Source organism: Pongo abelii, chromosome 13 (assembly GCF_028885655.2).
Source record: "Pongo abelii isolate AG06213 chromosome 13, NHGRI_mPonAbe1-v2.0_pri, whole genome shotgun sequence".
Classification (NCBI taxonomy): Eukaryota; Metazoa; Chordata; class Mammalia; order Primates; family Hominidae; genus Pongo; species Pongo abelii.
Genome location: NC_071998.2, coordinates 67,216,316 through 67,242,805, shown reverse-complemented (window position 1 = coordinate 67,242,805; position 26,490 = coordinate 67,216,316). Strand labels below are relative to the sequence as shown.

Here is a 26,490-nt window from a genome sequence, read left to right as displayed (position 1 = left end):
CCAGGTGAGGGCACAAACAACTTTAGTTGCTGGTGATGGCTTCAGAAGTCAGGGACTCTTGAGCAGAATCTTAAAGGATGGAGAAAGCTAGGTGGAAGAAAGGGGAAAAGGCATCCTAGACAGGGAATGTTCTGAGGCCATGTGTGGGAAGGAACGCTTGGTGACTGTGGAGATGTGGGAAGCTGCGGCAGCACAGACAGGGCCAGAAGCTGCAGTCACAGGAAAGGAAGTCGGGAGGAGCTGGGCTCTAAGGCCTTCGGCACTGTGCGACTAGACGGGGCTTTCTCCTGTGGGCAGTGGGAGGTGGGATTGGAGAGGGCTGTCTAGTGACCATGAGAGCATCATGGAGGCCATTGCCATTGACAGGCCAGGTTGAAGCTGCTGCAGGACTGGAGCAAAGCAGTGTCTTTGGCTATGGAGACAAAGGGATGAGTGTGTGTGATGTGTGCAATTTTCTACCTTAAGAAAAAAATAAATTCGTAAGTGGAAAAGTGAAATACTGTATGTAGAAAAAGGCTAACAAGCATGGCAAATGATCACTTTTTTTTAAATTTTACTTTACGTTCTGGGATACATCTGCAGAATGTGTAGGTTTGTTACACAGGGTATACATGTGCCATCGTGGTTTGCTGCACCTATCAACCCGTCATCTAGGTTTTAAGTCCCACATGCATTAGGTATTTGTCCTGATGCTCTCCCTCCCCTTTTCTCCCACTCCCCGAATCACTTTTTTTAAAAGTCAGCAATAAAAATAAATTGAAACTAAATAAAATAAATTGATACTACAGAGAACAAAATAATAAGTATAACAATGTAATATAGTAGTAAAAGAAAATAATAAAGAGAATAAAAGCCACTTTGGTGATAAAAGAGTAAGAAAAGTTGTAACAAAGAATCAAAGTTGATATAGTATGCCAAGACACTGTAAGAAAAAGTAATTTAGAATGACAGCTTTTGAAAAAACTTAATTTTCAGCAAGTTTAAAAAATTGATAGGGCAGATAAAAAGTGTGAGTTCCTAATTGGAATTCTCAAATGTAGCAAATTCTGTGGATCTTCTTTAGAAATGGGAGGTGCAGAGGACCCTGAAGGCAGGGAGCATCTCAGGTCTTGCTCCTGACAATCACGAAGGCCCAGGAGCGGTCCCCTCCACCCATGAGGCATAATCAGTCATCCTTCTGGCTTCACCAGTCTTGCATGCATGTACCACAAGGAGCCACTGGGTTTCTCATTTGCATGGCTACACTGGGGACCATGCTGTTAAGTGCAATCAGTAATATAGGGAGAGGAGCAAGGAGGTGAAAGAAAGAGAAGATAATGAGTTTGATTTTGAACCTTTTGAGCTTTAAATATCTAATGTTCATCTAAGGCAATATAGCCCATAGGCAGCATCTATTGGAAATTAATAAAAATAAGGGTCTAGGCATTCAGGTTAGTGGTGGGGATGGAAGTAAAGACTTGAGAGCCGTTGAAATTCTTGTGGGGAAGTCCAAAGCAGCAGAGCAGAGGGAGGATTGGTAAGCGATGTGTTGGAGAAAAGATAAAAGTCGTGGAAGCAAAGGCTAGAAGCTAATATGTGTCAAGAGGAGAGCCAGAGATGGCCAGAAGCTAGTATCCATAATAGGAGAATTCAACTCATGACACTGGTTTCCTTGATTTAAGGATCTCAGACATGCATTGGGTCCTGCTGTTGGTTGTGGCTCATGGAGATGGGGATGATGACAGCTCAAAGTTCTTTGCATCCTGGTTCCTTTTGACCACTGTGAGCTTAAATCTAATATTTCTTTGAATCCCTAATGTTGATATCACTTAGAGTTCTTTTATTCTCTCCTATGAGCCTCAGTTCAAAGATAACATTATTTATTGCACTATCCATGAACAAAGACGGACAGAAGTTCAGAGACATTAGTGGAAGCACCTGAGCTGTCTGAATCCTCTCCAAACCTGGTAAATGATTCCTGAAAGATGAGGGAATTCAAATTCTGGCTTCTGCTGAGAATTGAATATTTCTCAAACCGCCTGATGCACAGCCCCAGCTGAGACCTAATGCAAGTATTTTGCTTAAGAGAACCCACAAATGCGAGGTGCTTCTAACAATATATGTCAAGCAGTGTGTAGCTGATGGTAGGAGTTAGATTTATGCATATTGTGGTTGTCCATTTCCAGCTGCTTTTGTGAAGTCAAACTTTTTTATGTTAACAGATCACATTATTATCACATTTACTGGAGAATAATGAGATATGGTGGTGATACATCATTGGCAGCTCATAGCGCCATTTGAAAACATGCTTGTTTTTAAGTCTGAAATAATGGGTCAAAGAGAGAGAGGCACACTTCAGCATGCACACTCACACACACACACACACACACACACAGCTCTTAACAACTGGTCCTGAGTAGCTCTTTGTAAATGCTTTATTGCCAGGAGTGAACCCTAAAGTGGCTCACAAGAGTGCCCTATTTCTTCCAAGTAACTACGAGGACAAACACATCTCAAGATATGAGATAAGTGACCAGTATGATTTGCCAAAATTCTAAAGAGCACTCACCATAAAATGGATAAAGGTTACCTTTGGGGATTTGCACTGCATGGATTCTGTGAAAAGCTTGTTGGATATTGTGATAGAGATAGAGAAATGAAGTGTATTATATAGGATACTATGAGGTTCCCTGCCTTTGCTTCACACCCCAGGCTTACAAACGTGCCCCATTTTAATTCCCTCTGTGGATCTTGCATTTCATATATTTATCTAAACTCTTATATTCAAATTACACTTTTAGTATTTGCTGTCTCATGTGATGATGAATCTCATATGTGTCTCTTCTTTGCATGAAGTAAGATAGTCAACTTATTCAAAACTTTACATCATTCTAGATTTAAGAGACAAGGAAGAGCTTCTCAGGCAGAAGGAATAATGTATGCCTGACATGTTCAAGGAATTACAAGTTAAATTTTGTTTACGTGCGTGGGAGGGGATGATGGTGATGACAGATGAGGCTGGAGGGATGGAGAGAGGTTGTGGCCATATAGAGCCTCAGTACAAGGCTAAGCATTTGAACTTTATACTGGAAAAAAAAATCAAACAAAAGGGAGAGATAAAGGACTTAGTCATCTTTGCACTGGAAAACGAAATATGTAATTAAATTCCCATAGCTGTATGTAACATTGAATTCTTCCAGGTTAAAAAAAAAAGTTAATCTTGTGATATTAATGGAATGACATTTTGAGGTCTTGAGAACGGGCACAAAAGTCGGAAATGAATTTCAGTATGGGCAAAGACACTGAGGATGATGTTGATTAGATAATTCACTCCGTAATCATCATGCTATGTGCTAGTAAGTATAACCCCGGAAAGATCTTGAGAGTCTTCCTAGCCTGTTCACCGATCCCCTGGGCCAGAACACTCCTTAGGAGAAGCAGTCAGCTAAATATTAGGCAGCAACACGAAGGGTCTTTGAACAAAATGGGAAATGTTATTCCACAGTGTAGAAAGGTCACAGTACAGATCTGGGAACTAAATATTAAAAATGAGTGTGGCTGGATATATGGAGAATGTTGGGCCCAGAAGGAACCGTAGAGATAAGATGTTACAACAGCTTTATTTTGAGGGTTAGAAATATGAAATGATTTGGTTATGAACGCACAGTTTAGGCAGCAGGGCCAGAATCCTGACCCTCTGCCCCGTGGTTATCTCCTCCCCAGCTTGGCTGCCTCATGTCATCACAGTATTCCATTTTGTTTGTTGCATGTCTTGTGAAGCCATCAAGATTTTCTCGTCTGTTTTCCTCTCATTGGTAATGCTCACTTGGTGACTTCATTTCAAATCCGTAATCCCGTTCAAATAAATATCCACAACAGGATCTGTTTTCCTGCCCATCCTTTAAGGAACACATCGGTTCATTTTCTAATGTCCTTCCCTCACAAGCGGGACCAGGCACACGGCAAGGCTCATCGATGACCCAAAATGGCGGCCGGGCATTTCTCCCAGGGATCTGTGAAAGTGGAGGACAAATATGGAGGGACGGGGGTGAGCCCAGGTAGAAAGTCCAGACTCTGTGAGAGGATAAATCCAAGTGAGCCAGTCAGACAATACGAGGCAAGAAATAGAAAATCGGTAGTGGATTCTGGGAGGCCAGTGAGTAGGAAGGATAGAAATAAGTAGAGGAACTTAAGGTCATCAAAAATTTCTGAGTAGAAATTGAGTGCTTTATAAAGCAGTTACCTCTGTGCTTTCTTTTGTGCTTCCTGTGTGTGTGGATATTTAAAGGAGCTGGAAATGTGCAAAAATATGTCACTACTTAGACATTATATTGTCATCTTGCTGTTTCTAGTGATGTTAATTATCTCCATTTCAGCAGATGTGTGGCCTCAGATGGTAAAGTCAGCAGCCTTTCTTATTTCTCACCTGGAAATACATACGACCATTTGAGGAGACAAATGGCAAGGTGTCAGCATACCCTGAACTTGAGTTGAGAGCTATACACAATGTTATTGGTTTCCGAGCATCACAAACACCCTCTCTGTTTCTTCACTGGGCACAGAATTTTAATACTTATTTCAGTGGGCTGTTGGCAGGAACAAATGAAGCAATCTGCATAAAGTCACTAGTGCAGTGCCTGACACACACCATTCTCTTGAGGTCCCCTCTACAGATCCCACAGGTCATATGACTTCTTGGGGAGCAGTGGCTCACACCTGTAATCCCAGCACTTTGGGAGGCCGAGGCAGGTGGGTCACCTGAGGTCAGGAGTTCAAGACCAGCCTGGCCAATATGGTGAAACTCCGTCTCTACTAAAAATACAAAAATTAGCTGGGCGTGCTGGCGCATGCCTGTAATCCCAGCTACTCGGGAGGCTGAGGCAGGAGAATTGCTTGAACATGGGAGTGAGCTGGAATTGTGCCATTGCACTCGAACCTGGGTGACAGAGTGAAACTCCGATTCCAAAAAACAAACAAACAAAAAAAGGCATAGTCAGATACCACTGATGTTAATCAAGTGTCTACTTTGTGGTTCAGTGCCTTTCTGTTTAATCACCACAATACCTGCTATGTGGACTGTTTTGGGCACTTTAAAAGAAACCTAAGGAAAGTGACACATAACATGGGGGAGGCTAGAAGAGATCTTAAAGATTATCTAATTCATAGACACCAATCTAAGACCCAGGACATTTGCAGAGGGTACACAGCTAGCGAATAGCAGGTATATGGTTAAAGGCCAGCACTTCTGGCTTCTGGTCTATTCTTCATTCTACCATGTAACTCACCCCTGCCATTGAGATGTCTGTAGTCTTTCTTTGCTGCACTAACTACTCAGAAAGTGCCGTCGATGGTGATCCAGCCCTGTGTCATTGAGGAGACTCGCAGTGGACTAGCTCTTCGCTTAATGATCTTGGTGTTCATTGAAACACTAAGTGTATGTGTTGTAATTCCTTAGGACATAAAACAGTATCCAAGAAACTACCTCCAAAGCTTTACTGCTTATAACTCCAAAATTTTATTTTTATTAGAAAAGTATTTATATGGAACTTAACATATGGCTGGGACTCTTTGACGGATTTTACAAAAATTAACTCATTTAATTTTTAGAAGAACTCTGTAAAGAAGATGCTGTAGTTGTCTTCATGTTTCAGATAAACAAAGTGTGGCACAGAGAGAATAACTTTCCCAAGGCTGTAAAAATATGAAGAAGCAGAATCTGGCCCTAGCGTTCATGGTCTTAACTACTCCACTGAACTGCCTCTTAGAAATTGTCAAAAATGCTGACTGTTCCTCCCCAGAAAGCACATTCTTTCATTCATTCATTCTTTCCCTTTCTGAGAGTTGTGTCACTTCTCTTCCAACTGGCCTATAGACCATTTAGGCTTTACCAATGCTTTCTTTTTTTTCTTTTTTAGAGATGGAGTCTCGCTCTGTCACCCAGGCTGGAGTGCAGTGGCGCCATCTCGGCTCACTGCAAGATCCACCTCCCGGGTTCACGCCGTTCTCCTGCCTCAGCCTCCCCAGTAGGTGGGACTACAGGTGCCCACCACCACGCTGGGCTAATTTTTTGTATTTTTAGTACAGATGGGGTTTCACCGTGTTAGCCAGGATGGTCTCTATCTCCTGACCTCGTGATCCACCTGCTTCGGCCTCCCAAAGTGCTGGGATTACAGGCATGAGCCACCGTGCCTGGCCAGGCTTTCCCAGTGCTTTCTATGTCTCTGATTATCTTGCCTACCTGTATTCTGACTCCAACATCTCCATTCATTTTGCTGTACACTTTGGTTATAGGAAATGAGAGTCCAGTAGGATGAAAGGTGAAATACCAAGACAGTCACCGTTAACTCATTCACCAACACTATATGCTATGTGCTAGGTACGAGGGACATAAGGAACTAAAATACACATAATTCTTATCCTCTTGGAGCTTTCAGTTTAGTCAGGAAGCAAGACATTAAACAAGTAATCGTACATATAAATGTAGATTTCAAACTAATTTAAGTGCTATGAAGAAAATTATTGGATGCTGTTATGAGAAAATGTATATAACCTACTTTACATTAGATAGGGAGGTGTGTAAGGCCTCCAAAGAAAGTAATTTTTAAGTTTATAAACCAAGCATATACAATATAGGCCAGGAAAGGACTAGGGGTAAGAGCGTTCCAGGCAAAGGGAACAGCAGTGCAAAGGCTCTGAAGTGGGAAATAGATCGGCACATTCAGGAAACTGAAAGAAAATTCATTAGAAACTGCATGTGTCATAGTGAGTGTAGGGGAGGGGGTGGCATGGCTGGAGAGGTGGTGGAATCAGATCCTGCAAGCCCTCCCAGGCCAGAGTGAACACTTCAGACTTTATTTTAAGTTCAAGGGAAGCCACCGGAGGATTATAAAAAGGATAGGGATGTGGCAAAGAGTTACTGGAAAGCAGGTAACAATACAAATAAAGAGATGGGTTAGAGGCTGCCTTCATAGACCATGGGAGAGGTGACCATGGTTTGAAGTAGGATGGGGGCAGTCAAAATGTAGTAGAAAAATTCAAGATACATTTTTATAGATATTTAATATATCTAATTTATTTAAGTAATAACCAATAGGATGTGTTCATGGACTGGCTATGGGGACTAGGGAGGAAAAAATGTCATGGATTATTCTCAGGTACGTACCATAAAAACTTGGTGGATGTCCTAGACCACTTTCTGAGATGGGAAACACACGGGGTTGAGGGTTGCAGGCACACCCTAGCTTGCAGCGTAGCCTGCATGGTCCTGGGCAGATCCCCACCTGGGCATCTCCCGATATGATGGAGGAGCTGGCTCCTCATTGGTTCTCAGTAGCTGTCTTTGTGGGAAACACCTACCACATCTGAAAACAAAAACAAAACCCTCTTGCTGCTTGTTTTGTTTGTTTGTTTGTTTGTTTTTGAGATGGAGTCTTGCTCTGTCGCCCAGGCTGGAGTGCAGTGGGGCGATCTCGGCTCACTGCAAGCTCTGCCTCCCGGGTTCACGCCATTCTCCTGCCTCAGCCTCCCAAGTAGCTGGGACTACAGGCACCCGCCACCATGCCTGGCTAATTTTTTGTATTTTTTTTTTATTGGAGACGGGGTTTCACTGTGTTAGCGAGGATGGTCTCGATCTCCTGACCTCGTGATCCGCCCGCCTCGGCCTCCCAAAGTGCTGGGATTACAGGCGTGAGCCACCGCGCCTGGCCGCTGCTTGGTTTTAAATGAATCTTGGATACAGGTGGCCAGACTAAATGGTCTCTCAACTTGTCTTCAAGTTTAGGATTTTAATTTTTGATATTTTTCACTTCTCTCTGGAAATTTGTTCAATTGTCAATTGTTGGGGGAGTGTGCAGCTGCTTCATTGTTAGTTTACTGGCTGATAATCAAATAAATATAGAAAATATAATTGGGTCATGTAGCTATCACTAACCAGTTTTAAAAAATATGTATTTCTTGGATCTTACATAGGCCTGAAAGTTTAGTTGCACTACTTTAGGAATCTCTTTTTATGCATTTGTTCAATTAAAAGGCAACAAAGACAAATCCTTAAGAAAATACCAGTATTTTTCCTATATATGAAATCAAGGCTCCTTGTCTGAAGATGGATTTTACTAGTTACGAGAATCTTCTTATATTTCTAGTTTAATCCCTGTCATTTCCTGTAATAGACTTGTATTTTACCAGCAGCCCTCACACGATTTCTTTGTGAAAAATATTTCTCTGTATAGAAGAAAGTTTATCATTTGGAATGTTAAATGCAATTATATTGACATATGGTGATAATGGGATAAAGCATACGGGTTAAAGGTTGCAGGAACCATGGCTTGGCAATTAGCGATGTAAATGAAACATTCATTATCCATCATGCTGAGAAGTTGATGAACTGTACAGTAAATCTGAGCCCACAGTCAGGACTGAGATAAGTCATTTCAGACAATACAGTGGAGTATTTATGAGAACCAGGGACAATGTTTCAGATTCCTGTCATGGAGGTTTCTTTACCTATTTAGTTGAATAAAGACCTTATAAAGTCCAAGCCACAATGTTGTCCTTCCACGGGAATAAATATGATATTCTAAAACTTTCTCTTAAAGTGAACCATTTTGAGAGCTAAAGTGACTAGATGTTGACAGCCACCATTTTTCATAAGTCCATCCCATAAGAAAGATGTACTATAGATTATTTGTCTTGAAGAAGAGCTTTGATATGTTTCAAAATTCGACATTGGCTTTGGAAGGAAACTGTAAATTTACAGATCTTTGTCCTTCCCCACAAAGAGCCTTAATCTCACAGGTTGGATTATGTGGAACTCACTGCTATTTTTCAGTTCTCCTTTAAGTGACTAAGGAACATCCAGATACTTCCAAAAAAAACAGGTCTAAGTTTTTCACTTTGTCCGTTGCTATTTAATTATCTTCTGCATATTTTAAAGCATTTCCTGTGAACATAAGTATTGCCCATCCAGAAAATTTGAATCTACATTGATTTTATATTTAATGAAACCTGTTCTTCTCAAGTTCTTTATTTAATCACATAAAATAGTATCTTCAAAGGTGAGATAAAAAAAATCACTGGAGAAATGTTAAAACTTCATTTATTTAAGATAACTAGTGATACAGCTAGCAAACCCAAGAAGCCAACTGCAATGGAAATGCTCAGTGGTGCTTAGCCATTACCCAGGACCAGAGATTCCTTTGTTAACAGTTCAATTTGTTGAGGCACAAGTGAGGATAAATTGGGCCATGACAAAACTATGAGATTGAATGATAATCATAGTAACATCTGACATGTATTAAATTTGGTGTTATGCCGTTTCTCAGTTCTACCAAATGTACTAATCTGGGCATTGTTCTAGGCACCTGAAATAAATTATCTCAATTCATCCTTCTAATAACCCAGTGAAGTAGATCATACTATATCCCACTTTATGGATGGGGAACCTGAGGCTCAGAGATGAGAAATGATCATCCAGTCATCCACGTTCACTCAACTAGTAAACAACTGGGCTAAACTTCAGCTCCACCTCCATGCAATTCCAAGTCCTCGTTGAACCACTTTGTTATTGAGCTTGCTCCAACTGATCTCCTGTGTCTCTGGCCATCCCATCGTTTCAGTAGTGCCCCAGTTTGAAAGTCCAATTCATCATCAGGCATCCAGTGCCTTCCAGCCTTTAATTGTCTCCTATCAAACTGGAAACAATTAGCCTGAGAAAATCATCCATACCAGTGAATTAATTTATTGAATTTGTTGTCCTATGTATTTCTGTGAGGGTGAAAGGCTGTATTTCTGCCATAAGAGAATGCTGGCTATCTCTAGAAGAGCTGAGGGAAAGGTTGGATGAGATCAACGCCCGGCTCTTACAATGGCCTGCAGTGGTCTTCCTCAGTCTTGACTCACCTAGGAAACTTGCAAACATCAGATTCCCAAGTCTACCTCCAGAGATTCTGATTTAATCACTGTAGGCTGGGACCCAGTCATTGGTATTTTTAAAAAGCTCCTTAGAATAAATCTAATGTGCGGCCAAGGTTGGGAACCTCTGGATCGAAAATACATTATTTGGTCCCCTCTAACCTCACCTACTATTTATTATCCCTCCACCTCCCACTGCTATAGACATGCTGTCTTCCTTGCTTTTCCTAGAACACAACAAGCATGCTTTTGCCTCAGGGACTTTGTACCTGCTGTCCCCTCTCTGACTAGAAAACAGTTTCCCTAGATACCTGCATAGTTAGCCCCCTGAACTTATTTCAATTCTCTGCTCAAATGTCATGTAAATGGTGACATCTTCCCTGACCATCTTATATAGAATAATACTTCCCTTTCCCCTGATATTCTCTATCCACCTTATCCTGTTTGATTTTTCTGCACTGCCCCATCAACCAATGACATATAACATATCTACTTGTTTATATATGTATTGTGTTTCACCAGCATTGAAATGTGACTTTCACGAGGGTAGGGATTTTTGTCTGTTTTATTTAATGCTGTATCCCCAAGAATGCCTTGCATAAATTGGGACTAACAAATATTTATTGAATTGAATAAATGATTACATGTGGGAAGGCACAAAGGAGTTCTTGCCCCTGAAATTCATTTCTTCACTCAGCCAGCAAACTGTATGGAGTGACATCTGTGTGCTGAGCTCAGAGCTCTGCGCCTGGGATAGCATTTTACAGAGCATGGTGGGCATGGCTGGCCAGTGCTCCTGCTTACTTTGATTTTCTGCCTTCCCACCATTCCTGTGCTTATTATATTCTTTCTCAGAAGACTTTTTCCCCATTGTTGAGAACAGGGCAGTCTGAGAAGCCTCCCTACTAAAACTAAGGTTGGCACCCCTCTCCTACTTCATTGTGGAATCCTGGAATGGTCTTTCTTTCTTACCCTTTGTCCCTAGCAGTTTCACATGCTTTGGGTCATTGCATTTCTTCCCTTCTCTGCCCACCCCCACTTCTCTCCTTCAAACAACATCATCTCTCAGCAATATACAACCTCAAGGGCTATGGGGCAGGGGAGAAAGAAGGGCCCAAGAGGAAGCTACCCTGATGGCATTGGTGCAGTGGCAGATGTGGGAACCCAACCCAAGAGGAACAGTTTAGGAGTGCTGAGAATCTCCGCTGAGTGGAAGAAAGGTCCAGGCCCTTTGTGTCTGTGTGTGTGTGTGTGTATGTGTTTTGGTAATGAGGAAGAAACTCAGGAGAAAACTTCATATATCTTCAAACATACAAAAAAAAAAAAAAAAAAACCAAAAAAACTGCTGGCTGGACACAGTGGCTCATGCCTTTTAATCCCAGCACTTTGGGAGGCTGAGGTGGGTGGATCATTTGAGGTTAGGAGTTCGAGATCAGCCTGGCCAACATGGTGAAACCCCATCTCTACTAAAACTAGAAATACTAGCTAGGCATAGTGGCGGGCACCTGTAATCATAGCTACTTAGGAGGCTGAGGCAGGAGAATTGCTTGAACCCGGGAGGCGGATGTTGCAGTGAGCCGAGATTGTGCCACTGCACTCCAACTTGGGCAACAGAGCGAGACTCATCTCAAAAAAAAAAAAAAAGAAAAAAGAAAAAAACAAACAAAAAAAAAGAAAATGTGGTGTATATGTATACCATGGTATACTACTCAGCTTTTGCAGCAGCAATGTGGATGGAACTGGAGATCATTATCCTAAGTGAAATAATTCAAAAATGGAAAATCAGATACCACATGGTCTCACTTGTAAGTGGGGGCTAAACAGTGTGTACACATGGGCACAGAGAGTGAAATAATAACATTGGAGAGTCCAAAAGGTGGGAAGGTGGGAGGGTGGTAAGGAATGAAAGATTACCCATTGGGTACAATGTCTGCTATTCAGGTGATGGCTACACTAAAAGCTCAGACTTCACCACTACTCAATATCCATGTAACAAAACTGCACTTGTACCCCCTAAAATGTACAAAAATTTAAAAGAGTTCATTTGTGCTTACTGTCTTTACTGAAATGTTAAATATTTACTCATGAGTTGATTACTCTGTGCACATGAGATTGTCTTTTGTAGTTCTAAAGAAGGGATGCTTAGAAGTAGTATCCGTGTTCTTTCTTATTCCTATCCCTTCCAAATCTCACACCAGAAAATGCTGGAATTTTTTGGAAGGAAATAGAGAAGAGTGGAATTAGGTTTAGGGATGGTAGTCATAGGAGGAGAGTAATGGAAGTTATAGAAATGGTGGTGCTTGGTGTTGGTCCGAGCTAAAGGCTAGAGAAGGATGTGTTAGAAATGGGCCTGCATAGCTGGCATGAAGGCCGGGTGAACAATCCTTGTGCTTTTTCTGGGAGAGGTAAGGCCCAAGAGAATTTGCCTGAAATGGGATGATGTACAACTAGTTTCACATCCAAGAAAATTTGAGGAGTTCTAGGGCAAATGTAAAGAGATAACATTCCTTGCATACCTGAAGAGAAGAAATATGGGCAGAGTGAGAAAATGATTTTAAAAAAGACAAAATGGGCTGGGCAGAGTAGCTCACACCTGTAATCCCAACACTTTGGGAGGCTGAGGCAGGCAGATTGCTTGAGCTGAGAAGTTTGTGACCAGCCTGGGCAGCATAGCGAGATCCCATCTCTACAAAAAAAACACAAAAATTAGCTGGGCGTGGTAGTGCATGCCTGTAGTCCCAGCTACTCTGGAGGCTAAGGTGAGAGGATCGCTTGAGCCTGGAAGGTCAAAGCTGCAGTGAACTGTGATCGTGCAACTGCACTCCAGGCTGGGAGACAAAGTGAGACCCTGTCTCAAAAAAAAAAAAAAAAAAAAAAAGACAAAGTACAAAATGGTCCTCTGAGAATATTGTTCCTCTTTGTCATTGCAAAGAGATGCATTCTAACTGGATATTTTCATTTATACTCCCAAATTCTAAGACTCTCGTTTCTCCTCCAGTGTTTCACACAGATGGTTAGTGAAAAAGTCCTTTCTTTCCCCCCCACCAAATAAACTTGATTTTCTGTCTGGTCCTATTCAGTTCAGCTTAGCAAGTAACAGGGCAAATTTTTTTTCTTCTTTGGGACTTGAAGTATGGTGTTTTATAATTCACTGAGTGATTACAGAGTGCCCAGAACTTTATGTAAATTATTTTTGTTTCTCATAACTCATCTGTGTAGTAGATATTAGTGTTCCCATTACATAGGTGAGGAAATAGAAGCTCAGCAACAAAAAATAATTCATAGCTGGTAACAGAATTTGAACTCGTGTTTTTCTGTCTCTAAAATCTACAATCTTTTCACTACTCAAAGGTGCTAAAGCTCCCCTGTTTCCTCCATATTTAACTTTCTTTAAATCATTATTTTATTCTGGTTTAAAGAATTGGGTCGGGCGTAGTGGCTCACACTTGTAATCCCAGCACTTTGGGAGGCCGAGGTGGGTGGATCACCTGAGGTCAGGAATTCGAGACCAGCCTGACCAATATGGTGAAAACCCATCTCTACTAAAAGCACAAAAATTAACTGGGCATGATGACATACACCTGTAATCCCAGCTATCTGGGAGGCTGAGACAGGAGAATTGCTTGAATCTGGGAGGTGAAGGTTGCAGTGAGCCGAGATCGTGCCACTGCACTCTAGCCTGGGCGAGGAGTGAGACTCCATCTCAAAAAAAAAAAAAAAAAAAGGAATTGAACTGGAGGCCAGGAACAATGGCTCATGCCTCTAATCCCAACATTTTGAGAGGCCAAAGCAGGTGGATTGCTTGAGCTCCGGAGTTCAAGACCAGCCTGGGCAACATGGTGAAACCCCATCTTTACAAAAAATACAAAAAATTAACTGGGCATGGTGGTGCACACCTGTAGTCCCACTTACTCAGGGGGGTCAGGTGGGAGGATCGCTTGAGCCTAGAAGGTTGAGGCTGCAGTGAGCTATGATTGTGCCATTGCACTCCAGCCTGGGGGACAGAGTGAGACCCTGTCTCAAAACAATATTTTTTTTTAATTAAAAAATATAAAAGAATCAAACCTATTCTTTTCCCTCTACTCTGCCCAAGTTTTCAAGTAAATAATCTAATTGTTATTTGAAATGTCCCAATTAAGTTTAAAAATACCTGTCCTTTCCTAGCCCTGAAGACTTAAAATAGATCTACTGTCTAAGAGTCATTTCGTTTAGTTTTCACTTGCTCCTTCTCTTTATAAAGGAGTCTCATTTCTCTACCTGCTTTATTCCATCAATTACTTTCCACCTTTTTTCTGTGGGGTTATTTTTACCAAAATTAACGCATGGGGTCTCCTAAGTAATTTTCCTTGTTGAATTCCCTTTACCAGTTGAAACACAGCACAGGGAAAAAAATATTCTTACATTACTGCACCTACATAAGATGTACTTGGCTGGGTGCAGTGGCTCATGCCTGTAATCCCAGCACTTTGGGAGGCCGAGTCAGGTGGATTACCTGAGGTCAGGAGTTCGAGACCAGCCTGGCCAACATGGCAAAACCCCTCCTCTACTAAAAGTACAAAAATTAGCCTGGCTTGCTGGCAGGTGCCTGTAATCCCAGCTACTCAGGAGGCTGAGGCAGGAGAATCCCTTGAACCCGGGAGGTGGAGGTTACAGTGAGCCGAGATTGCACCATTGCACTCCAGCCTGGGCGACAAGAGCGAGACTCTGTCTCAAAAAAAAAAGATATACTAGTGTGTATGTGATGTGACTGCAGGATGAATGTATTACAATTAGGAAGCCAGACAACATGAATAAAGAAAAGATTGTCCACCATAAATCAACCTTTCTTCTCATTCTTCATTCTGGTATTCTCCCATGTCTTACAAAAATTTCTGTTTCTTCAATGAAAAGGATATGGAAGTAACATGGCCTGTTTATTGAATTCCTTCTCAATCAGTGCACATAGTAATTCAAAGTTTTTCCTTAAGCTGGATGAATCCCAACAACAACAAAAGACCGCTTTGGTGAAGTAAAATTAACTTGGGAAATAAGCATGAACTTAAAGTAATATAAAGTAGGGGAAGTTGGTGGGATCTCAGGTTATAAATTTCAATGTAAGAAATTATATTGTTGATTTGATTTTGGTTTCTTAATACAAATTGTTCCTTTTCCCAGGTGGAAAGGTTTTGGAGGAAACATACACTTTTCCTGTTGAAGGAAAAGAGCAAAAAGTGACTTGGTTGGGCTTCCCAACTTCTGTTAAAGCCACTTAATTTTTTGAAATCCATGTGTGACTGTCTATCAATAATTTACATAGTCAGGCTGGGTACAGTGGCTCATGTCTGTTAATCGCAGCACTGTGAGAGGCCAAGATGGGAGGATTGCTTGAAGCCAGGAGTTTGAGACCAGCCTGGGCAACATAGTGAGGCTCTGTCTCTACAAAAAATTAAACAATTAGCTGGATACAGTGGTGTGTGCCTATAGTCCCAGCTACTCGGGAGGCTGAGGTGGGTGGATTGCTTGAGTCTGGGAGGCCAAGGCTGCAGTGAACCGTGAATGCACCACTGCGTTCCAGCCTGGGGGACAAGCAAGACCCTGTCTCTAAAAAAATAAATAAAATAATTTACAATGTTCACAAGTTGCAGTTAACCTTCTCCATGGGAGGAGACTTTTGCAAAACTACAGAGGGTTATTTTTGGTTTCCTTTAAGAGTTTGCTTAGAGCTTGGAGACAGACAGTTCCCAGAGTTTCAAGACTACATAGCAAGTGATTGGTTATGTCCCAACCTATGTATTGCTGTGGTTGCGTAGCCCCCAAAATGACTATTGCCATTTTAAAAAAACAATTAAAATAAATATTTTTGACAAAATAATTGTAACTATTGAAGAGTCCATCCCTGAGAAAGCCACTCCATACCAGTAGCTAAGAAGCTATGATCATTCTGTTATTTCTCTCTGTAGTGGGCACTGGTGTCTGCTCAAAAAGTGGTTCATTTTGGTGCCAGGATAGGATAAAAACAACGAGCAACACAAAAAGCCCTTTTCCTTCAGCTTACAAGGGCAGAAGGGAGGCTTTCCCAGCTGACACCTTGGTTTAAAGCCAGGAGTGGAATTCCAGGATTCTTGGGTTAAAAGGTAGTTTGTGGGGAGCCACATACTCTGCTTTCTGACTTCGTATAGGCAAATTTGCTGTAATGCAGATTTGTGTTTGGCATCTTCATGAACCCACTGAGTCCCATGCTGTTAGTGTCCTCCTTGTCACAAGGTGAGCATTTCTGCTATCTTTTTGTCAAATAAGCCAGAGTGGCTTTTCCTTTCTCACTTAGCGTGTGGTCTGCAAACCACACCTGAGTGGTTGGTGGCTTTTGTGGGCAGTACATGGAATATAGTGGCCTCTCCCTCTGGAAAATAATTGGAAGTAAAAACAGAAAGCAGTAGCAGATTCTTGGGTCTGCTCTTCAGTCAGAATGACATTTAGGTTTGGTTTCTCCTGTTTTCTGTTTTTTGCTGAATTTTTTGAAAATTAATTTACTCAATGTGTACAACTGCTTTGATGTGTACAATTTGCAGCCATTCAATACTCTGTTTAGTGTTACCCAAACACCTTGATAAAGCAGCCATTATTACCGTCCCACTCCAGCAATCCCTGACCCCCGACCCACCTTAGTCTTCCTCATTGCACCTGCCTTCATGTCACATTGCTGCAGTTTGTGTCTGTCTCCTTGAGCAGGGACTCTGCCTCATAGCTCTTTCTTCTAGAAGAGTGCCCAGCATATAGTAGGACTTATTAAGTGCATGAAGAAATAATTCATATTTGACAGCTTTTGAGGATTTTGTAACTCTGAGTTTATTAGTTTTCATTTTGTTATTGTAGCAGCATTAAAGAAATGCCTAAGTTGATGAACATTAAGGGATATAGTTTGGCCATTTTCTTATAAATATATTTAAGATGCAAAAACATATATTTGATCACCAGTTATCAAAATTGCAACGTTTCACATGGGAATATAATTTATATGATATTTAAATCATGTCTAGTTTCTATGATTATAATTTATATAATATTTCTTTAGAATCATTTCTGTGGCGTTTTCTGTTTTGCCAGTCTTTTAGTATCTTTAGAGAATTTTTTGTCAATTTCTCAAGAAGCATATCTACTTTAGCTTGCTATTGTAATTTGTAGCAAAAAATTTAATAAGTGATACAGTGTCTCTAGTTAGTTATTAGTTTACCAATTACTAATTCTTCTTTTTGAGATTTTTTGAAATTTAATTTTTGGTATCTTCCTTCACAAATTTACTTTTGCATTGATAGTTGAGATATTATCAAAGTTGAGGTACTAATCATACTGACCATTATGAACAGTCATTTCTGGATTTCTCCACTGTCCCTTTGCTATTTGGAATGATTTTGGGCTTTGCTTTCTTTATTAGGTTGACTGAGCTGCTCTTGGTTAAAAAAACAAAATTTAAACTTTAAAGAAAATATCAGCATTTAATTAAGTTTATTGCAAATTGTTGCAATAAACCTAGAATGCTTTCAACAGTTTTGCAGGATTTTGTTGTGGTTGAAATATTAGTTTCATTTGGTTTACTTTTAGCTTTAATTTTAGTTTTACCATAATATTTCACCAGATATTTCATAGTCCATTTTAGATGAATGTCAATTTCATGAAAGGATAACATTTCAGATCCTGAGTCCTTTTCAATTTTTGAATCATATATTCATTTGAAAAAGCCGTTAACATATTTTAAAAGTAAGGCAATAGGCTGGATTGAAAATGTGTTTTAAAAAAGAAATTTTATCACTTTAAAAAAATCCTTGATATTTTAATGCCCAAGGAATTCTCATTCCCAAAAGTATTTGGTTCAAAGTCCAGAGAAACTTAGAATAAACTTAGGTAAAATGCCTGAGTTGAAACTAAAATAAACACACTCTAAATTAAAACAAGTGTAAGGGTAAAAATAATCGTCAAAGAATGTTGCCTCAAATGAAGTCAAAAAGTTTTACTATAAATGTTATAGTAAAATTAACAAAAATAAGTTTTTAGTGACTGAAGAATTGTGGTGAATACATTTTTGGTGCATTAACAATAATAAATTGGCAATGCCCTGATATTCTGGGAGGATATCTGCATTAGGTTATGATGTTAATAAATTTTATGTTTTTAATCTTAAGAAATGGACTTCATTGCTCTTGTCTAGTTAGAGTCTTTATAATACATTTTCAGGATTGTTTTCAATTTAATTATTTGAAACATAAACATTTACTTTTTTATTTTAAAGTATTTTTGAGAAACCATGACAGAATGTTCAGGGTAATTTTAATTGCTACCGCTTTTTTGAAAGTAATCCAGAAATGTCGATTTAAATTTTTAGTTCATGTTCCCTTTTATCCAGTAAGCCTACTTTGATAAGCTCTCCTACAGAAATACAAGCATCAGAATATAATGACATATATGGAAAGTGTTTCACGCCTGTAATCCCAGCACTTTGGGAGGCTGAGGCAGGAGGATCACGTGATGTCAGGAGTTCGAGTCCAGCCTGACCAACATGGAGAAACCCCGTCTCTACTAAAAATAGAAAATTAATCGGACGTGGTGGCACATGCCTGTAATCCCAGCTACTTGGGAGGCTGAGGCAGGAGAATCACTTGAACCCGGGAGGCGGAGGTTACGACGAGCCAAGATTGTGCCATTGCACTCCAGCCTGGGCAAGAAGAGCAAAACTCTTAACATTTTTCACTTGGAAGAAATGGAAAGCAACCTTAATGTCTTATCAATAGAGGAAGGATTGAATCAATTATGATACAGCCATGCAAAGAAGTGCTACTGAGCTACTGGAAAACAGTTCGGTTATTCTGTATGTACTGACCCTGAGGGATGTCCCCAGTGTATTGAAGTAAAAAATTGTTTTAAGCTGCAGAATAGTGTGTATAATTTAATCTCATATTTTAAAGGGCAAGAGATTTATAGGATCTGAAGAGAAACCAGAGTATAATAATCTCATATTTTAAAAGCAAAGCAATAAGACCCAACCCATATATGAGTACCATAATGAAAGATTCTAAGAATATCTCTCAAACTGTCAATATTGGTTGATAAGGTCTGCATATGAGTACCATAATGAAAGATTCTAAGAATATCTCTTAAACTGTCAATATTGGTTGAGAAGGTCTGCTGAGAGGACTGGAAGGGGTTGAGTTATATATCTTTGTTTGACTTGTTAAAACAAGTCATCTATTACTACTGTAATTTAAATTTTTTATAAAGTACAGTGTTTTTGGTAGTAGGAATTATGCAAAGTAAAGACTTACAATTTCTTTTTTATTTTAATGTAGCATAGAATCCATACAGAGTCTCACACCATGCAAATGTCCAATGATTTGTGATTAAATCATAGAAGATTCAAATTACTTGGGTGGTAAGAAATTCAAAAGAAAACGGTCAGATTAAGGTGAGGTAAACCATAAATGTTTTTCTGAAGTGAGTTTTTTATGAGATGACTTCAACTTTGACAAAATTGTTGATGATCTAGTCAGCAGGGATATATATATATATATATAGATATAGATATATAGATATATAGATATACACACACACACACACACATATACATATATATATCAACCCAAAGATAAGAGACTCAGAGAACGTTCTAGGTGCAGCTGCAGACAGACGTGAAAGTCGTTGACATGGGGCCAGGAGTAGTGGCTCATGCCTGTAATCCCAGCACTTTAGCAGGCCAAGGCAGGAGGATCACTTGAGGTCAGGAGTTTGAGACCAGCCTGGCCAACATGGCGAACCCCCGTCACTACTAAAAATACAAAAATTAACTGGGCATGGTGGCGCAGGCCTGTAATCCCAGCTACTTGGGAGGCTGAGGCAGGAGAATTGTTTGAACCCAGGAGGCGGAGGTTGCAGCGAGCCGAGATCGCACCACTGCACTCCAGCCTGGGTGACAGAGCGAGAATCCATCTCAAAAAAAAAAAAAAAAAGAAAAGAAAAATCATTGACATGGAAGTGCTAGTTCAAGGGCAAGGTATAGACAAGCTTTCTGGGGAGGGGAATTAGACTTTATGTGATCCTCCTCACCAGGCAGCAGTGCTGGGATGGCCAGGGAGGGATTGGTGGGGCTGGGAGGTGACAGGACTCCCTCTGAGCTGCCACTGTGATGCACGTATAGCTAGAGGGCAGTTTCCAAATCATTGAAGAAAGAACAGGGAAGATCAGAGAGATGTGAATGTATAATTATTAATGCTTCCAGTCCTTGCTCTTTTACACCCAAAGCGAGGAACCAAGAGGGTTAGGAAGCCAGGGAAGATGAGAATAGCCATAGTGAGCATGAAAGGGTAATGCTGAAAACACCGAAAAGGACAATGTTCGGATAGAAGATAGGAGCCAGTGTACGCTTCCTCCAGCTGGGTTTTTACACCCCTGGATAGACTTGTGTTGGGCAGGCTGGATTCATTTAAAGACTCACGAGAGATGCACAATATGTATTTTAAAAAATAGGGTCAAGAGATGAGCCTTTAAGGTGCCTCCTGTTAGGGGAGGAGGAAGAAGAGAAGTCAACAAAGAAAATACGGAAACAACCATGAGAGCAGTGTCATGCACTCACAGAAGTGAAGGTTCTGGAAAATAGTTCTTCTTTTTAAAGAGGTGATCAATGGAGTCAAGGGCAAGTAAGAAATGGAAAGCAAGGAAAATAAAGAATCTGTGCTTTTTTTTTTCTTTTTTTTGAGACAGAATTTTGCTCTTTTTGCCCAGGCTGGAGCACAGTGGCACAATCTTGTCTCACTGCAACCTCTGCCTCCCGAGTTCAAGCTATTCTCCTGCCTCGGCCTCTCGAGTAGCTGGGATTACAGGCATGTGCCACCATGCCCAGATAATTTTGTATTTTTAGTAGAGATGAGGTTTCACCATGTTGGTCAGGCTGGTCTTGAACTCCCGACCTCAAGCGATCTGCCCACCTTGGCCTCCCAAAGTGCTGGGATTACAGGCGTGAGCCACAGTGCCTGGCCAAAGATTCTGTTTTGAATAGGTCCTTGGTGACTGCCGACAACAGTTTCAGTAGAGGAGAGAGTTTATTAATTTGTTAAACAGATATTTATTCATCACTAAGTATGTTGGAGACGCTATACCAGAATACAGCAGTGAATAAGACAGGCAAGGTTATGATTTCACAAAGCCTACCTTCACCTTGGGGGGAAGGTGTGGCGAGGTGGGAGAGGTAAATGATAAACAATAAATAAGGAAAATGGTCATTTTGAATAGTGATCATGTGTATGCGTTGTGTATGTGTATGCCTGTGTATGAGTTGACAGTGACAGTGGTAGGGTTGGACTGCAGAACAGTGCTTTGGAGAAAAAGCCCTCACAAAGAAAGTGATGTTTGGACTCCCTATATGATAAGCCACACATGAAAAAATCTGGGGATTGTACATTTCAGGCTGAAGAAATGGCAAATCCTAAGTCCCTAAAGCAGGAGCAAAATTGACGTATGTGAAGAAGGCTAGTGTGATTGGACCTCTGTGACTGGGGGGAAGTGGTGCAGGATGAAATGAGGGAGGTATGTAGGGACCAAAACATGGAAGGAAAGCAAGATTCCCAGAAAAAGTGAGTGGGAGAGGCACTGCCCATGAACATGATCCAGTTGTCCAAGAAAGTTAATTTGGCAGAAAGAAATGGAATGTTAATGTTGGTTCAGATGCAGAATCTAATATGTGTTTTATTTTAAATAAGGGAAGATTAAGCATCCTTAAAGACATAAGAAAAGAGAAAGCTGACTCCTTTTCTTCCAGTGACCATTAGTAACATATTCTCCCACAAGGCACACAGCCACCCACTCAATGCTGTCATTAATCCCACACAGATAGGCTTTGCCTGGGGAGTGAGCATATGGTATCCCCTGAAGCTTTTGTCTTTTCTGCTTGAAGCTAGTTTGTAAAAATCAAAAATGATATTGCATTTACATTGGTATATTTCTAAAGAGTTTTTTTTGTGTGTTTTTTTGAGACGGAGTCTTGCTCTGTCACCCAGGCTGGAGTGCAGTGGCGCAATCTTGACTCACTGCAACCTCTGCCTCCCGGGTTCAAGCTTTTCTCCTGCCTCAGCCTCCCAAGTAGCTGGGACTACAGGTGCCTGCCACCACGCATGGCTATTTTTTTTTTTTTTTTTGTATTTTTAGAAGAGACGGGGTTTCATTATGTTGGCCAGGATGGTCTCAATCTGTTGACCTCGTGATCCGCCTGCCTTGGCCTCCCAAAGTACTGGGATTATAGGCGTAAGCCACAGCGTCCGGCCTCTAACGAGATATTTCTAAAGGCTAGGCCTTCAGTCAAGAATTTTAAAGTTGGATCTTAGAGGTTATCTAGCCTAACCTCTCCATTTCATAGATAAGGAAAGTGAGTCCCAGAAAAGCACTGGTTTGGCCAAGTTCAGAAAGCTAAACAGTGACTGTGGATGTATGATTCTGTCTCTTAACTCCTAATCCAAATGTCTTCTCACTAGATAAGGCTGTGCCTTCTACATTTGAAAGCTCAAACCCCATGGATGGATGGAGGGAAGGATGGATGGAGGGATGGATGGATGGATAGATAGTTTACTCATTCATTCAGTTACGCAAGAAAGATTGAGTCACCTCCCCATCAGACAGTGTGCTAATTGCTACAATGCAATTATGAGAGCTGTTTATAGTGCCTGTCTCTATTCTATATGCCTTCCTTACCTCAGTTGAATCCAGGGAGGTATATAATCCCACCATTCTATTGAGACCCCTCGTCAAGATCACTAGTGACCTCTGTTATCAAATATAAGGACTATTTACCTATTCTTATGTTTCTTCTTAGCATTCAAAACAGTTGACTACTTCCTTCTCCTTGATGTCTATTTCATCTTGGCTTCTATGGCATTATTTTCTTCCAAATGCCCCCCACCTGCTGGAAGCTCTGTTTCTGTTTCCTTTGCTGGCTCCTCCTCTTGTGTTTAACTTCTACATGTTGGAATTCCCAGCTTGGTTCCAGCTCGTTGACTTTTCTCTAACTGCATGTCCACTCTAGGTGGTTATATGTTAATGCCACGCCCCAACAAATGTACATCTGCTACTGAACTCAAAACGTATATCTCTAACTTGCCTGCTTGATATCTCCATTTAAATATCTAATGGGTATCTCAAATTTAACATGTGCTAAACAGAACCTTTGACTTTTTCTCTAAATCTGCTCTGCATCATTCTTCTCTCTTGGTATAGTTAGTCAGCAACATTAAACAAGTGTCTTCTATGTGCCAGAGTCTGTTGTAGACACTGGGGTTACAGTAGTGATGAAACAGACAAAAATCTCTAATATCAAGTATCTTACATTCCAGTGGAGGGAGAAGGATCATGGAAGCCAAGCAAATAGCTTGTTCACTCCAAAAAGGCCTAGGCCCAGCCACCATCTCTCACCTTAACCATTGCAATAACCTAACTGGTCTCCCTGCTTGTACCCTTCTGCTGTCCAATCAACATAGCAACCAGAGTAATTTGTATAAAACACAAATATAACACAAACACAAAACCCCTTCCCCAACTTTAAACCTTCTAGTCACTTCCCATAGCTCTTTGAATAAAACTCCAAACCCATTCCCATGGCCTACAGACCTCTGTATCATCAGGTCCTTCCCACCATGCGGATCTGCCTGGTCTCCCTCGGCTGCAGCCACACAAATCTCCACTCTGTTTTTCTGATGCCAGCTTCTCAGCACTTGCTATTTCTTCTGTCTGGAATATTCTGACTTCAGAATATGAAAGGAGGTGGCCACTCCCATCATGCAAGAATGCCAACCCACATACAACCATACCATTTCTCAGATTTCCCAATTTAAACTTTCTGTCTCATCATGCTCCTTCCCATCACACTATGTTGACACATTGCTATTAAAAATTATCTTATTTATTTATTTATTTATTTGTTGTCTGCCTCCACGCACTGAAATGCAGCTCCATGAGAGCAGTGACATGTCTGTCTTGTTGGCTCCTACATCACTGGTGCCTAGAACAGTGCCAGAAACACGGGAGTTGTTCAGAAGTATTTGCTCTGTGAATCAACGAATCAATGAATGCATTGTGAATGAGGTTATTGGCCCTACCCTTGCCCAAGAAATAATCTTTTAACCCTAACGAAGTTGAGATCCACAGGTCAATTCTAGAGGTGCTCCTCTAGTGAAGTCTTGTCCAAATGTGAGTTCCCATCTTTACTAATATCTTTCAAACAATGTAACTCAATCCAACTGCTTAGTCCATGGCAACTCATTAAATTTCCTTTCCTCTTTTATTTATTGACTCATGGGCACCTCTCACTGTCTAAACACAGAAGAAAGCTCCCTCTTCCCCTTGCTTCCCCATGCCCTTTATCCCACTCCCTCTTCCCCACTACCCCTCTCCTCCATATTAGGCCTCCCAGCACTTCCTATCACTGCCATACCATTCTCCTCCCCACCTGCTCTTCTGCAGTATCCACCAACGTGGCTTTTAATCTCTCAGTCCTCAGAGAGCACAGGAAAGTCAAGGAAGCTAAATAGATGACACCAGATCCTCTCTTGGGGACGAGGGATATGAAACTTCATCTGTTCATTATTTTTGTTTCATCCCAGTTCATTGGTGGAACTGGGCAAGTACACCACCAGCTTGTGTTTGAAGTGGTATTACGAGTATGTTTTCTCCAGGATAGTAGAGAGTAGTTGCATCTAATTCAGACTTGGGGTGAGCACTCCCAGAAGCACGCCTATGCTTGTTATGGCTCACTTAGATGACTACACTTACTGCAAAGCCTATTAATACTTAAGCCGCATAGTATACCAGGTACTGTACTAAGTCCTTTAAGGTAACTTATTTAAACCTCACGTAACTCTGTGACACCAGTACTCCTGCTACGATCCCATTTTATGGATGTGGCAACTGAAATTAAGTAACTTGCTCAAGGTCTCATGACTAGTAAGTGACTTGACTTCCAGTGCAGGCAGCACCTGGGCTCTTTGTCATGATGCTAAATACTGCCCCGACCAGAAGAAGACCTCAGTCTTCACATCGTTTGACACAGGACTTGAGGAAAAGTACACATTGCCAGATGGAGATGGAAGGGGAGATGGTGCATGAGGTGGGAGGAGTGCAGGTGTGCGGCAGTGGATGTGTCTCAGAAATGGCAACCATTCAACGAGGTTGGAGCCGAAGACATAGTGGGGAGTGAAGGAAGCTATTTTATCTGTTTTAAAAAAATTGTAAATCAGAAACCCAATATCCAGTTTGCTGGTTTCTTTTGAGGATTGCTCTGCCTGGGATTTATCTTGAGTCCAGCTAAAAGCGTTTTACCTGGTTTGTTTGGATTAAGATTGCCAAGTTGTGGAGCCACTGAGGCTCCTCACGTGTCCACAGCCATGCTCATGGTGAAGGGCCTGGCTCTGGAGCTCAATCTCATGTGGTCGTGTATATAGGGACCTCCACCTCCATACAAGAGCTAGGACTGGAGGAGCCACAGACAGTCATTCTACACTGCCTGCATTTTGAACATGTAGAAAGAAATGTGGAGAGTTTGGAGAGTTTGAAAAGGATGGTCCAGGGGGCTGGGGGTAAAATCACTGCAAGAGTATCTCACTACCTTTCTCAGAGTTTGTTAAGAAATGAACATGTGTGGAATCTGTAGTAAAAAGTGGTATTAAGCATTTGAAAGTTGGGCCTCTTCCAGAAAGTTCGAGCCAAGCAGACCGCCATCTGGATTATTCCCATCGTAGTTGCTCTCTCTGCACACATTTCTGCAGCCGCCATTCCTGCCTCCCTTATTAATAGGTTATCCGGAAGTGACTTTGGATCACTTCTTCCTATGTTAACACACTTTTTGATGAAATAACAGAGATTATTGTCATTAAAGATTTGGAAAAAAGTTAAATCTTTACAGGACTCAAATGCAGCACATTTAATGGTTGATGTAGAACTCAGGGCAAAGAAATCACTTTTTCCAACAACAGAGGGAAACTGTTGGTGACTTCCAAATTGGCTAAAGATCCTTGTTCTAACCATTCTTTTTGTTTAAAATTGCTAACCTTAAAAATGATTTCAGAGTTGGCACCAGATGCATTGGAGGCTGCTAAAGTACACTTAGGAAAGACTTTAAAGCCATTAAAGTTATATGACAGTATTTTCAAGTTGTCTCTTAAATATGATGGACCCAGTTGTTTGACCATACATGATACATAATACAATACAGCTCCCGAGTGACATTATTTGGAATAGTTTATGAATCATTTAAAAATTGTACCTATAACCAATGCAAAAGCTATAATTTCATATAAAGCTATAAATAGTCTATCTCAAAATCTACATAAGATAGATTGACAGAGTGCTATTTGGAATTTATGGGTCTTTTAATAAACTTTGATTAATATTCTCAAGTCAATCATTGTTGAATGAAGTATTTTAAAATTATTTGGTGAAAATTATGTATGTTTTCCAGTGTTTTCTAAAGACTTTCACTTTCTAATGGCAATTCAGAGCCACCTAGTGACCAAAAGTAAAATGTCTAAAGTGTAAAACATGACAACAAAAACTCCCAGCAAAAGAGAAAAGCAATCATTTGATCCCAGGCTTTGATGT

At 40.8% G+C, this 26,490-nt stretch overlaps 1 protein-coding gene and 1 long non-coding RNA gene across 7 annotated transcripts in view; one reads left to right on the top strand and one right to left on the bottom strand.

Moving 5' to 3' along the window:
• Positions 1-26,490, top strand: part of PRUNE2 (prune homolog 2 with BCH domain) — a 295,929-nt gene that overhangs the window by 120,061 nt on the left and 149,378 nt on the right. The gene's annotated exons all lie outside the window — the stretch shown is intronic.
• LOC100937572 (uncharacterized) lies at positions 537-23,625 on the bottom strand. The gene is made up of 4 exons (XR_010136468.1): positions 23,506-23,625; positions 5,265-5,429; positions 4,223-4,405; positions 537-3,992 (listed from the first exon to the last, which is right to left on the bottom strand). It is a non-coding gene; the product is annotated as an uncharacterized LOC100937572 (long non-coding RNA).